This window comes from Solanum dulcamara, chromosome 11 (assembly GCF_947179165.1).
Source record: "Solanum dulcamara chromosome 11, daSolDulc1.2, whole genome shotgun sequence".
NCBI lineage: Eukaryota > Viridiplantae > Streptophyta > Magnoliopsida > Solanales > Solanaceae > Solanum > Solanum dulcamara.
The window spans coordinates 23,984,331-24,000,128 of record NC_077247.1 but is presented as its reverse complement, the minus strand read 5'-3'; the positions used below and the strand labels follow the sequence as shown (position 1 = coordinate 24,000,128).

At 34.1% G+C, this 15,798-nt stretch overlaps 1 long non-coding RNA gene across 1 annotated transcript; it reads left to right on the top strand.

The window, feature by feature from the left end:
• Positions 1–1,549: 1,549 nt before the first annotated feature.
• On the top strand, positions 1,550–12,390 carry LOC129873586 (uncharacterized). Its single transcript, XR_008762729.1, has 3 exons — positions 1,550–2,137; positions 3,456–3,586; positions 12,080–12,390. It is a non-coding gene; the product is annotated as an uncharacterized LOC129873586 (long non-coding RNA).
• The last annotated feature ends 3,408 nt before the right edge of the window (positions 12,391–15,798 follow it).

Genomic DNA, 15,798 nt, shown 5'->3' with positions numbered 1-15,798 from the left:
ATCAACTCTTCAACATTTTGACTCCACCATGATACTTTCACAAAAGCTATATCCTTATTCTGTAATCTTCTTATAACGATCTACTATGGAAACAGGGACTTCTTCATAAGATAACTCCTCTGAAATTTGAACATTTGTTGTTTGCACTATATGTGTTGGATCTCCAATATTCTTTTGTAACATAGAGACATGAATAACAGAGTGTACTGCTTCTAACTCTTGGGTAACTTTAGATCATAGGAAACTCATCCTATCCATTGCAAGATGTGGTAAGTCCCAATGTATCTAGGACACAACTTGCCCCTTTTCCCCTAGCTTTATAACACCCTTCATAGGTGAAACATTCAGAAGGACCCAACCACTAATATCAGAATTTTATCTCGCCGCCTAACATCCACATATAATTTTTGACAGCTTGGAGCAGTCAACAACTGTCTCTAATTAACTTAACATATTCCAATGTCTCTTGTAGTAAGTCTGGTCCAAACAATCCTGATTCTCCACCCTAAAACCAACAAAGAGGGGATCTACATTTTCTTTCATATGATGCCTCAGATGGTGCCATACCGATGCTGGAATGATAGCTATTATTATAAGCAAATTGATAAGTGGCAAGTGATCATCTCAATTTCCTTTGAAATCTAACATACACAACCGTAATATATCTTTGAGCGTATGAATCATACTCAGCTTGGCCGTTAGTCTGAGGATGGAATGGGATTGCTAGTCATACCATGACCCATCTTGTTAGTCGCTCAAAATCGGCTACTCAGTCAATGTCTTTGCCCGATAACTCATCGTTCATCACCGAGCAATGAGGAACAACTGTTGACACCTAATTTTGACTGACCTAAAACTCATTTTCGGACTGCTATTTGATTGAGTAAGTATTTTAAAACTTATCTATTTTTATTTTTATGTCTAAGTTTTATCCAATTAATTACGTATCTTGGTGTGCATAATTTACAAAAAAATTATTATTGTTAATTTTATTATTATTTTTATTTATATAATTATTTAACTATTTTATGAATTCTTAATTTGTGAATAATAATTTTCCATACGTTGAAATTGTTGAGTATTTAGTTAGTATATTATTATTACTATTATTATTATTATTATTTATTTATTTATTTATTTATTTATTTATGTGTTATTATGAAATTTTAATTTAGAATAATTTTATATAAGTTTTGAATTTTAAATATTTACTTAATATGTATACATTATATAATATTATAAAATATATTCCTTTTATATACAAAATTATTAATTATTTACTTATTTAATATACATATTATTTCTTATTAATTAAATAGAAATTCATTTAATTTTCCTACCAATTATTTAAATCATAGTCTTTCCCATTCAATTTAATGTCAATTCTAGCCTTTTGGTTCAATTTCATTTCAATTTTAGCCTAATTAAACCAATTGTGGCCTAATTCTAAATCCCCAACCCAATTACAATTATACAAAAACCCGAACCCCCTAAATCATTTTTTATTCTTCCCTTCTTCTTCTCTAAACCGTCTCTCTCTCTCTCTCTCTCTCTCTCTCTCTCTCTCTCTCTCTCTCTCTTCCTCTCTAAAAAAGAAAGACCTCTTTTTCCCTCTCCCATACTCTCCTCTCTCTTCTCACCACTGCGCCACCACCGCCACACCGATGATGGCAAGAGACCAATGACACCACCACCGGAGCATTGCCTTGTTCTTCATCTTGTCCAAAATAAAGACAACCACCGCCCCTTCTTTCTCCCTCACTCTTGTCTCTCTCTCTCCATCATACTCCCCCCGGCGAAGACCAAAAATTGGTGAGACCACCACACCCTCCACTCGTCCTCTCTCCTTCTCTTCACTAAAACCAAAAGACCACCATATCTCTCCGCCGGCAAAACCAACAACCACGTCGCTGTCTTCCCTCGTCACTGCTCCACCGGCGAGATACCCAGCCAGAGCCGCCTCTCTCTGCCCCTTTCCTCTTCTCTTAAACACTGCCAGATAGCCACCAAGAGGGAGGGCCGCTGCCACATGCAGCCGGCGAATCTGCCAACGCCGATCACCTCTCCTCCCTCTTGTTTACGAGTGAAGCAGTGGATTCCAACGACGGCGACCTTGGGCGAAACGAAAAACTTTGAGGTAGAAAGAGTTCCAAGATATTTCTTTGTTGAAGATAAATCAGTATGTTTCCGTAGTAAATATCGAGTTCTTCCTCTTTGTTGATTTTTGCGGATTTGCAGTTACATGTCATTTGCTCATGATTATTTTGTTTACTGATTTTTTTTCTACCAATTTTTTGTGATTCTTATGCATATATTATGAATTAAAACATGGAATCTTTATGATTTCTGATTGTTGGGTTAGTTGATTCTTCACTTGATTGGGGTGTTATTGCTCTATTTTCATTAATTCTTCGCCGGCTATAATGTCATTACAATCCCTTTTGTTGTTTGTAGTGGCTTAAAGTCTTCTATGAGTACTCAATCATTCTAATTCATTGATTCTAGCATATTCCATTCCTCTTAATTGGTTTCCTCTCCTTGTTTGGATCAGAGTAATTCCGTATTTAAGTTAATTTTGTTAAGTTTGTTGAGCTTGATTTTGTGAAATTCTTGATGCTTTTGTAAGTCATGTTTGCCTTCATTTTTCTTAGTTTCTTTTCCTTTTGACTAGGACAGCCTTAAATTGATAAACGCTAGCATGATTGAGTTATTTTTAATGATAAATATTACTTGCCCTCATTTTTATATTCTTCTCTTAATTGTCTGGACAACCTTTACTCTTCTAATTTATGGAAAATGTTGATTCGTGTTACCTTGTTTAGTTTGGACAGATTGTTACTTGCTTTATTATGGTAAATTAATTTGTCTTACAACTTTAATGTTCTTGATTGATTATGGGAAATGCTAATCTTACACCTATTCACTCGTATAAGGAAGCTTTGAGCAGGATTGTACTTATAATTGACCCATTCCTTATTAAAAAGAGAATAACTTAATATTTTTTGTTATTCACAAAAACTCTAGTTCTTTAGTGCTAATTTAGGCAACAATTAGAGAATATTGTAACTATCTTTCTCTGCAGGATTGATAATATGTTTCATTCATTATTTATAGTAATATTTGTCTAAATTCTTGTGAGGATTGGCTACTCTTAATTAATTTTCCTTTTTCAAATTAAGGGAGAATCTCTTTGATTGATTTTTGAAGGATTGTTCCTCCATTACTTCTGTTATTGACTCTAGTACTTTCTCTTTATAAACATATCTCCCTCTAACTCTCTCACAGACAGAACACCACAGGGGATACGACTTTGAGACAATTCATACACACTTTTACACTTAAACAATTTTACACACTTTTTATATCTCTGAATACACATACTTGGCTACTGTTGAATACCACTGAAATTCACAAATATTGTAATATCATACCTTCTCTTATACTTCATCTCTCAGTTGCTGGCCTATTTTTTACTCGAGCACTGCTCGGGACCCTCGAGGTTCTCATGATCTTGACGTGTCAGAGATAGAGATTGATTGTGCTCCAAGCTCTCTTGTTATCTCTCTTATTACTGTCCACTTAACTGGTTAGTTTTTCTCATTAGAATAATTTCACTTCTTACATTGTCTTATTTTAAGTTCTTGCATGATTTTCTTTTAAAATAGAAAACATCCAGGTTAGTCTCATATCCTTTTCTATATGTTTGTGTTTGTTCTATTACATTTTGATATGTTATTGGCTTCTCTGTTTTGGAAGCCACGTGATCAGTACACATTGTTGTTATTTGGTAGATTGTTTGTATTTTTTTAATGATTGAACAGGTTTTGAACTAAAGTTCAAGACACGAAGAGTTCGCCTGAGTGGAAAAACCGGATTTTTATTATTTTACTTTAAATATTTTGTTTATAATTGTGCTATTTTATTTACTTGCTTCTCTATTCCGTTTTGTAATAATTTTGTTAACACTCTCTAATAATAAAATAAATTGGGGACTGTCTAAGGAGGAGGGAAAATTATGTGCTACTTGTATTTCTTTTACTTTATCATGATCTATTTGGGTGTGTTAGAAATATGTCTATAGGAATTAACTGATTGTTTGAATATATCTACTCATTTAGTTTAAAGAATTTTATTGTTAGTAGTATTAATCACACTCATGCATATATTTCTATTTTAAATTAAATGCCACATTGAAGCATCAACTATTTTTGAATGTGAAATGAATTGTCTAACTAGAATTTCAATCATTTACCCTTTCTGTTTAATGAAGTTCTCCATTACTATGTTATAAAAATATAGAAGCATGTAAATGACTTATCTAATATTTGTAGCATGTTGATTCATATAGAAACCATGTTCCTAGGATTCAAGAAACCCTTTTTTAGAAGAATATGTTATATAAATATCATGCCTATAAGAATATTTGGATCCTATTATGTCATCATGTCCATAAAATTTAATAATATTTTTAGAATATTTTATCATGTAGAAGTCATGTTTGTAGGTAACTCCAACATGACAAAAACTTGGTATCATGTTTATAGGCTTTAGTGATACCTTTATGATGTTATTATAGAAACCATGCCTATAAGATTCTAATAATTATTTATTATGTTATCCTATTTTTGCAACCATGCCTACAACGTTAATTAATTTTCAGCATGTTTTTACATTTGGACACATGCCTATATTATTTTAATAAATTTTCAGCATGTTGTGTTATTTAGAAAATCATGCTTATAGCATTTTTAATAAATTTTCAACATGATATTCTAGTTAGAAATTATACTCATAGGATTTTACAAATAATATTTTAGCATGTTAATAACTAAAATTTGTCATTAATGCCTTTCTTTTATTATGTTCGAGTTTTACATTATGTCTCTTATATATGATTGAATGCACACTTAATATGGCTTCACAACTTGTTTGTCTTTTCAAGCATGCTAATATCGTAAGTTAGAAATTTTCACAATTTTTAGGCTGAGGACAAAAGTCCAAAATTCTAGGCAAGTTAAGAAAATTTCTAACTTTAGGGTGACTAAAAAACCTCCCATTTCTTCTCCCTTTTTTTTTGAAAAAACTAAAATTTTTAAAAATGCAAACGATAATTAAACTAACCTAACTAACATTGTATTTAGTTAAAAAATAAAATCTTTTTGAGATGATTTTCGAATAACTACATAAATAGTAATCAAAGATATAGTTTATAGAAATATGTATATTATACTAAAATTTATAAAAAAAATAGTTAAGAATAACATGAAAATATCTTTGTTTTTATAAAAGCTAATTATTTCAAAAATATTTGAAATTCAAAGAAACTTGATAGCTAATTTACGTTGTGTAGGGTCAAAATTGGGTGTCAACAGTAGGATAACTATATTGCTTTGCCTTAACATCTACCACAAGAGATGACTCGAAACCATTTTGCACAACAACACCACCATCCTCCGAACCAATCAAGAGAAAATCCCATATGAAAATCCACCAAAATTGGTCCGAGCCCTCTTAGACTCCCTTCTAGACCTCTCCTTCAACTTTTCCTCTTAGATTTGTTCTGCATATATTATAAGCCTAGAGATATCCATCTCATTGATTAACAATGCAGTTCTACATTACTTGACCACCAATTTCAACACGCCTGAAACAAACTTGCTTATACTAGCTTTTGTATCTGCAACCATGAAAGGAACATATTTTGAAAACTTATTAAACTTAAGGGCAAACTCCCTCACACTCATATTTCCTTGTCGAAAATTTATGAAATCTTGCACTTTAGCTTCCCTCAACTCAAATAGGAAGAATCAGTCAAGAAAAACACTCTTGAACTCCTTCTAATCATCGAAACCATCACCTCTATATCTTTCATCATTTCATTAATCATACCACACTTTTGCAACCCCTTTGAGTTGATATGCTGCCAAGTCCTCCTTTTCCACTAGACAAATTCCCACGATGTCCAAAATCTTTTCAATACCCTCAATAAATTCTTGTGGATCCTCGTCCACCTTAGAGTCATGAAATTTGGAAGGGTTATGCAGGTGAAATCACAAACTCGGCTAGCCTTCGCACAAATATTTAGGTATACGGGAGAAACTATATCTTTGTTGGCTTTAGCTACCATGGCTTGAGCAAGAACTTGGAATGTGGCTCGAAACTCTGCATGAGAGACTTTCTTGTTCAAGGGGTCATTTGGAACTTGGGGAGCTTTTTCCTCCTCATTGACATTCCTACTTGCGGGGATTCTTCTTGGAGGCATGATTTTATAATTGCAAAGAGAAAGCATTATAAGGGAAAGTCTTAAAGTTCAACTCTATTGCACTATATAAGAATGATGATGAAGTAAAGTTTCCTAAATGCCTCATAGCATCCTATTCATAGATGTGATGTGGTTCACACCGATGAACAAGACTCTACTAGACGCGGCATGTTATACTCTCTAGAACACCATAAACCTTGTGCTCTGATACACACTTTGTCACAACCTAGGCTAGGCCCTCAATGCGTACGACAATTAGAAGCTCGAGGGACTCTAACCAATCATCTTAGCATATCATTCATGAGCATACATAAGGTAAATGAGATAATTAGACTAAATCATAAATGCAGGATAAAATTCTAAATGTATGTCTCAGTAAATGAGAATCAAACTCAAATCCAAAGGAATAGACAACATAGCCATGAATATCTAACATGCCTCTATTACTTATGGATGGAGCTTAGGACAAGTTCCTAGCTCACCATAAGAGAATAAATGTCGTAAGGACCATAAAGAAAACTCAAAGTGTCACGTCCTCAAAACATGAGGACTCACTAATAATGGGAAGTTAGCTCAATCTTTAGCCACGACTAGAGTGTGCGTGATGATTATCTGATCCTACATTATGATACAATGTAGGCAAATTATATGATTTAGTAAATGAAATGTACTAAGTATGTGAGAAGCGTGCATGAACAATGATAATCAGGCACATACAATATGAATATTTGGCACATGACCAATAACGTAAAACATGAGTAAAACTTGAAAATACTTGAGACATATCATATGGTCAATGCATCATAAGAACTTATAACATAATGTATACATATATGGGATTTTAACTCCAACTGACATGTTAGACCATGAGACCTATAACATGGAATCAGATACAACTCTCATACCGAGAAGAGAAAGGCTACTTGCCAAGGTAGACTCTATATGATGAACATTACATAAATGAGCTATATATGGATTCACTAGCTAAGCCATAAAGCAGAACGTAGTTTAGGAACTAATGGTTTCTACTAGGGTTCCCTCGTGGATACCCACCATAAAGTTCACTCGGTGCTAAGTTAATACAAACGGAATACATAAAACATAATCAATAAGAAATGTAAATCAACTAATCCAATATCATAAAAATATAACATAAGAATAGCTCCTAGAAAATCATGATCATAAATTGAACTTGTGGATACTTACTGTAACACCCCGTACTATTCTAACTTAGATTATTCCGAGAATCAAGAGAAATATCTAGAAAAAAATGACTCTACGGACCAGGTCCCCGTCCAAAGAGAAAAAAACATGGGAAAATTACCTAGGAGGGTAAGTTTGATATGGATAAAGTTTTAGATAACAGAGTCTGCTATGTCTCCGTGTCGCGGAGAAGAGTAATTCAGAAAGTTGGATCTGGGACCAGGTCTGCAACATGGACCTGAAAGCTTATTTTTGCCTGACTTTTATTTTAATGATGTGCGTTTCGTTCTTTTTCCCACTATTCCAAAACTTAATCCACTTTGTTTTGGGACCAAATCCATCCTTTATCAATATCTAAATGAGGTTTTCTCTTATTAAGCACCCAAAACTTTTGAGAGCAAGAACTAAAGAGAAGAGGAGAAGCTAGGTTCAAGGATTTCAAGCCTAATCGTCAATTTTCGCTTAAGAAATCTTCATTCTAGGTATGTAAGGCTATCATAACATTGGACTAAGTTCATCCTCGTGCCCTACATCTATATATAGTCAAGTTGAGGTTCAAGATTGAGTTTCTAATTCTGATAATGTGATTTCTTGAGTTTTCTATATAAATTCCATTGTATCCTTGGGCATATTCAAATATATCATGATGAGTTTCTCGAGTAGAGTTTTGAGGTTTGGGATTTAAGGTTGAATCCACATGAAACCTAGTTAAATTTTGTATTAATTATTTTATGCACTACTTGAGTTAAAGAATGAGTAATAATTTTCATAATTTGATTGAAAAATAGTTTGAGCATGAGTTGAGTTTGAGAATCTCTTAATTATTGTTTTGAACATAAGTTTGAGAAGTCTCTTAATTATTATTTTGAGCGGGAGTATTTTGAATATAAACATATTGAGCATTAATACCTTTAGAACATCTATTTTGAGATTGAATTAAGAAATACATTCACTGAGTTGAGATTATACTTATTTTAAAGAGAAGAGATGAGTTGAGATGATATGAGTTTTGAGCTAAGTCCAAATAAATGAATTAATTGTGTAACTATTCTCGCTTGAGTTATGAGCATAATAAATCATATTTTAGGAGTATTATTGAGAACCAATTTGGGAAAGAGTGTAGAAAAACTCAAACCCTATAAACTACGTAGCCAACATAGGATAGGATCGTACCGTTCATTCGCATGACTCCTCATTGTCCCAAAATAAGACTTTTATTGGATCCAGAGATGAGTTTGTGTCCCTTACCCTAGGAAGGTATCAGATGGCTGTGGCAACGACAACAGTTTGTTGAATCATCATGTAGCTAATAAGTGATGCTTATCGGTTAGATAAACTTCCCAAGAAGTAAATTATTATACTTTATACATTGATTTGCATTACTATCTTTAAAAGTATTATTTCTTATTATATTTCATGCTTATTTGAGTTGAGTTATTTTCAGTGTTGAGTTCTTGAGTTGAGTACTCTGAGTAAGTTTCCTTTTTCCATTTTGCATACTCGTACATTTCATGTAATGACTTCATTTGACCTGCATCGCTTTATGATACAAATATAAGTGATAGAGATCCTCAACCAACGCACCATTAAAGATCAATTTTTACCCAACTTTGGTGAGACCTCTGTGCATTTAGAGCCACTCTTGAGTCTTTAATTTTTTATTATTATTAATTATTAGTTTGCAGTAGCTATGGGCATGTTGCGGTACCTATTTTAGATTCGGTATTCTAGAGGCTTCGTAGACAAGTAGACAGTGTTCAATTTAGTTCCCAGAGTATTTTTTGAAATATTGAGTTAAATCACATACATATATGTACTTTAGTTTAATGATTTATGTTAAAGAGTATTATGTTGCATGCTTAATTTGACCTATCTGAGTTTATTTATGTGCTAAAGTCTTTTATTTAGTGAATTAGCCAGGCCAAGTTGTTCACTTGGACCAGCAATGGTATTCGAGTGCCAGACATGTCCAGGGTGTAAAAATATGTACCACAACTTGAGAGAGGTTTATTGGTGGAATGGTATGAAGAGAGACATAGAAAAGTTCATATCCAAGTTTCCGAATTGCCAATAAATCAACATTGAGCATAAAAAGCCTTGCGGTGTAGCTTAAAATATAGAGTTTCCTGAGTGGAAGTGGGAGATTATCAACATGGATTTAATTATAGGCTTTCCACGATCTAATAGACATCATGATTCGATATGGAAGATTGTGGATAGGATGACTAAATCAGCCCACTTCTTGTCTATGCAGACTACAAATTCAATCAAGGATTACATAAGGTTGTATATTCAAGAGATAGTTAGATAGCATGAAGTTCCCTTGTTCATCATCTTAGCACCGCTTTTCACCCAAAGAAAGATGATCAAGCAGAGTGTACTATTTGTACTCTTGAGAATATGTTGAGAGATTATGTTATCTATTTCAAGGGTAATTGGTATGACCACTTACTGCTTATTGAGTTTGCTTATAATAATAGCTTCCATTCGAGCATTCAAATGGCTCTATATGAGGCTCTTTATAGGAGGAGATGTAGATCACAAATTGGGTGGTTTGAGATTGGTGAGTCTGAGTTGATAGGGCCAGATTTAGTCCAACAAGTTATGGAGAAAGTGAAGATCATCCAAGAAAGGTTGAAAATTGCATAAAGTCGTCAGAAATCCTATACTGATGTTAGGAGAAGATGCTTAGAGTTTGAGCTAAATGATTGGGTGTACTTGAAGGTTTCTCCCATGAAGGGAGTTGTGAGGATTGGAAAGAAAGGAATGTTGAGTCCGCGTTACATTGTTCCCTACCAAATTATAAAGAGAGTAGGCAATGCTGCCTATGGGTTAGATCTTCCTTCAGAGCTAGATGTAGTTCATCTAGTGTTCCATATCTCCATGCTTAGGAAATGCTTGGGGGATCCTTCACTCATTATTCCAACCGAAAGTATTGGAGTGAAAGGTAGCTTGTTTTATGAGGAGGTTCCTCTTGAAATCCTTAATCGTCAAGTTCATAAACTAGGGACCAAAGATGTTATTTCAATCAATGTTTTATGGCGAAATCAAGTCATTGAAGAGGCTACATGAGAGGTCGGAGAGGATATGAAATTCAAGTACCCGCATCTATTTATTCGTGGCTTGAGTAAATTCTAAGCGAAATCATCATTCGAGGATGAATGATCACAAGGGGGAGATATTGTAATGCCCCGTACAAAGAAAAGAAAGATGAATCTGGGACCAGGTCCCCGTCCAAATAGAAAAAAATTATGAAAAATTTAGAAAATTGGATCTGGGACCAAGTACGTGACCCCGACTTTTGTTTTAATCCGGGTGTTTCGGTCATTTCCCCACCTTTCCCAAACCTAACCCACTATGTTTTGGAGCCAAAATTCATTCCTTATCAATATCCATAGGGTTTTTCTCCTATCAACACCCAAACGCATGAGAACAAGAACTAAAGAAAAGAGGAGAAGCTAGGGTTGACGGATTTCAAGCCTAATCTTCAATTTTCACTTAAGAAATCTTCATTCCATGTATGTAAGGATATCATAACATTGGAATAAGTTCGTCCTCATGCCCTACATCTCTATATAATCAAGTTGACTTTCACGATTGAGTTTCCAATTCTGATAATGTAATTTTCTGAGTTTTTTATGTAAGTTTCATTGTGTTCTTGGGTATATTCAAATATATCTTGATAATTTCTCTAGTTGAGTTTTGAGGTTTGGAATTTATGGTATAATCCACTGGAACCCTAGTCAAATTTTATTTTGATAATTTTATGCACTCTTTGAGTTAAAGAATGAGTAATTATTTTCATCATTTGATTAAAAAATAGTTTGAGCATGATTTGAGTTTGATAAATCTCTTAATTATTATTTTGAGCATGAGTTTGAGAAGTCTGTTAATTATTTTGAGCATGAGTATTTTGAATATAAATGAGTTGAGCCTTAATACCTTTAGAACATCTATTTTGAGATTGAGTGAAGAAGTCAAACTATATTTTTATTTTAAATGCATTCACTGAGTTGAGATTATATAAATTTTAAAGATAAGAGATGAGTTGAGATGAGATGAGTTTTGAGCTATGTCCAAAAGAGACTAAATGAGTTAATTGAGTTACTATAATTACTTGAGTTATGAGTATAATAAAACATAGTTTGGGAGCAGTATTGAGCACTAATTTGGCCATGAGTAGAGAACAACTCGAACCCCATAAACTACGTAGGCAGCCTAGGATAGGATTGTACCGTTCATTCAAGCGACTCCTCATTGTTCCAAAAGAGGACTTTTATTGGATCCAGAGATGAGTTTGCGTCCCTTACCCTAGAAATATATTGAGAGGTTATGGCAACGAAAACAATTCATTGTATCATCACGAAGCTCATAAGTGATGGTTGTCGGTTACAGATACTCCCCAAGAAGTAAATTGCTATATTTTATATATTGAGTTGCATTACTATCTTTAATTGAATTGTTTCATATTATATTTCATGCTTATTTGAGTTGCGTTGTTTTCAGATTTATGTTCTTTAGTTGACTACACTGAGTAAGTTTTCTTTTTTCATTTTACATATTCGTACATTCCATTTACTGACTTCATTCAACCTGCATCATTTTATGATGCAGATATAGATGATAAAGATCCTCAACCAGCGCACCGTTGAAGATCAGTTTCTACCCAACTTTGGTGAGACCTCTTTGCATTCAAAGGCTCTCTTGAGTCTTTATTTTTCAGTTATTAATTATTAGCTTGCGAAAGACATGGGCCTATCACAGTACCTATCTCAGAGTCAGTATTTTAGAGGCTTCATACAATAGTAGACAATGTTTAGTTTATTTCCCGGACTATGTTTTCAAAAATTGAGTTAAATCTCATACATTTTATATACTTAAGTTTCATCATTTATGTTAAAGAGTATTAAGATGCATGTTTAATTGTGCCCATCTGAGTTTATTTATGAGTTAAAGTCTTCCATTGAGTGAGTTAGCCAGGCCAAGTGTTTACTTGGGAGAAGCAATAGTTTCAGAGTATCGATCACGTCTATGGTGTAGGCTCAAGGCGTGACACTTACCTTTCAAATCATCCATATCATCACAACTTGTATATTGAGAGAAAATCTTTCACAATTCATGGTTTTATACTTGAATACATACTTAAATCATAATACATAACTTTTATAAATCATACATGAGAATTCATAAACTACATGATCATAAATCCATAATTCAACTTTAAAATGATATTATGATGCATGGGTCATTGTGAAATACCTTGAAAACGTATAATTGCATTGAAATCATACATGAATAGACTATTATCAATGAATAAGTACATAATTGAGGCGATCCATATGCAATTTGTTCAAATCCCTAGAATTGAGAGAATCAGAATTTATAGAAGAAGAGAGAAATTCTTTGAACCCCATGGATAGAAAGGATTCATGGAGGAATTCCCACATACCTTGATGAAGATCAACTTGAAATTCGAAGAAGAAGCTTGAACCTTAGAACCCTAGCTTGATGGAGAAGAAGAGCCTTTTGGGAGAGAATCCTTGAAACCTTAGAGTGATTGTGAGAAAATAAGAGGGAATGGTGGGAATTTGAAGGTTCTAGGTGTTTATAGGCTTAGCATAATTCCCCTAAAACATCACGTGCATAATTAAAATAATAGGAAATAACCAAAATATCCTTCATTAAATCTGGTCGAAGGGACCTACGGTCAATTCCTACAGTCATAGGAATTGTGACGAATCATAGGGTCGGGATCGTAGGGTCAGTGCTTCAATTGTTGAGCTATTGGAAATTGTACATTAGACCTATTACTTGGGTCTACGGCTCTTCGAAAGAGTTACGGATCATAGGGATGACTCATCAAACACCCAAAACTTAGCCATAAATCCAAAACTTAGGACCTATCTTACGAGTGGAGTCTATAGCTCGTCAAAATTTTTATGGGTCATAAGGAGCCCTCGTCTCGACAACTTTTCAAAATCCCAAATCTCTAAGTTTCTGAACTTCCCCTAAAGGTGCTTTCTATGGATCGTAGGAACCTTTACGGTCCATAGGAACCCTCTTAGGGTGGGTTCACACTTGGTGAATTTTCCTTTGCTCAGAACCTTCTTCACGAGCCATTTCTACCATTCATCACCCTTCCTACAGGTCATAAACTCAAATCATCTTAGAAATCAAATTTTTCCTAAGTGTAAGGCTCCCTAAGACTTCCTTCCTACAACCCGTAGAACTTGCTACGGTCCGTTGGTTGGCTTGTAGGAACCTGCACCAATAAATTTCTACAACATTTTCCTGCATCATGTTCTTTTGTTTGGCCTTCCAACTTTTGGGGTCTTACATATACGATCCTGGTCTCTCAATCTCTAATCGCCTACCACAATTAACAGTCTAAATACATCAATGAGCGAGGATGGACATAGACCAACTACGGAGCTATTAATCTATCTTCTTGTTTCATAACCAGATGTGGTATACTAGGTATATCTCTATCATAGATACAAAACACTCTAAGTTTTAACCTAGAATAAACAAGTTCCTTGCATTACTGTTCTATCCCTCTATTTCTCACTCGAGTTCAAAAGTGGACAAGAAGTGTATTCCAATATTGATTAGGCATTAAAACAATAAAAGCAAGAATACAAGAATAACTTCCAGTGAAAACCCATTTTCATCCTAAGAAACTCATTTTAAACCATCACTCATAGCTACAACCCAAGAATTAGGGAATTTAGCTACTCATGCTTTGATTCATGAGAATAGTTTAATTGCAAGGTATTTGAGCATTCAAAAGATAAGAAAATAGAGATGAACCCTAGTGTTCTTGAGAAATACCTCATCCAAAAAAAATACTATCCACGACGTTAGAAAAAAATAATAATTACACAAATAATAAAACTTGGCTATTTATAGAGTTTAGAAGAAAACGCAGACGAATTGCATCTTCCAGGTCTGTATCGCGGACCTGTTCCCTCCCTTTCAAGTTCAAATAAGCTTGTCCTTCTCGGCTACGCAGTACCATCACACTCCGTTCCTTATTATTTCACGAAGTCAAATTTGATTTCCCAGGTCCACGATATGAAGGTGGTGTTGATTCTACTGTCTTGCCTCAACGTTTCTCCATTACTAGCCTTTAACTTCCATTTTCATCTTGACTTCCATTCTCGTCCTTTTTTACCTCCTTTTGTGCATTTTCCACCCTAAAAACACCTAATCATATTGGTTAGCAAAAACACAAGAAAACTTAACTAAACTACCATGACCCAATAGGATTTTCTTTCAAAACTACTAAAAACATGGGTTCATTTGGCTATTTGGCATATAAATACGCCTAATATCACCATCGCACACTTTAAGCTTTGTTCATCCTCGAACAAATCCACACATTTATGAACAAGAAGACTCTAATACACTATTCCAAATAAGGCATTTAGGTATAGACTACAACAACTCACAAAGATAGCACATATTCCAACGAGCATGTTCCACAATCAATTTAGCCCAAATGACAAGTTCAAAACATTCTAACCTCAACAATTGAATCTGAACTTTAGCAAACTTATGCATACTACTAAGTTAAAGGTCGTATGAATCACCTGTCCTTCATTAAACATATTCACTTACCACAAGAAAGAGACACACACAATCATTCACACGTGAACACGATTTCAGAAAAATAGGTGTTAGAATAGAATTTTTCACTCTCCCAAATAAATTCTCATGCACCCAAGACGACCCATAGGCATGCCCTTAGTGTAATATCCTATTAATTTAAGACTGAGTGAGTTCAAGATCAAATAGGACTTTGTAAGTTGTAATATAGGTTAGGTGACGAGTTGGGATTGTTTTTGGCTATGGTTAGTGCCTCACGTTCCCAAGCGCTTTAATACATTGCACTTACTACTCACACACCTTTTCCCAAAACCTATTTCGCACCTCTTTCCTTGTCCCCAAATTTGTTTATTCCTTCCCTCTCTTTAAACTACCTACATACTTATCGTAATGGGTTTTTTTAACTTTTTTTTCATCCTTTTGGTTTTGATTTTTTTTTGTACTCCCTATCAATAAGACATAGGTTTCAATAACCTATAACAAAAACCTAAGGGGATTTCACACTCCGCTTTTCCTCTTTTCAATCTTTTCTCCTTAATACATTCATCACTCAATTAAATCTCTTATGATTTTTGGATCAAATTTGGCGTAATTAAAGAAAAGGGACCAACTTTATATGAGGCTGCCAAAGAATAGGTTAAAGGCTCAAAGGGTTTAACTAAGATCAAATGTTGAGGTAGGTAAAAGAAAGTATAAAATAAGGCTACCAAAGAATTGCCTATATC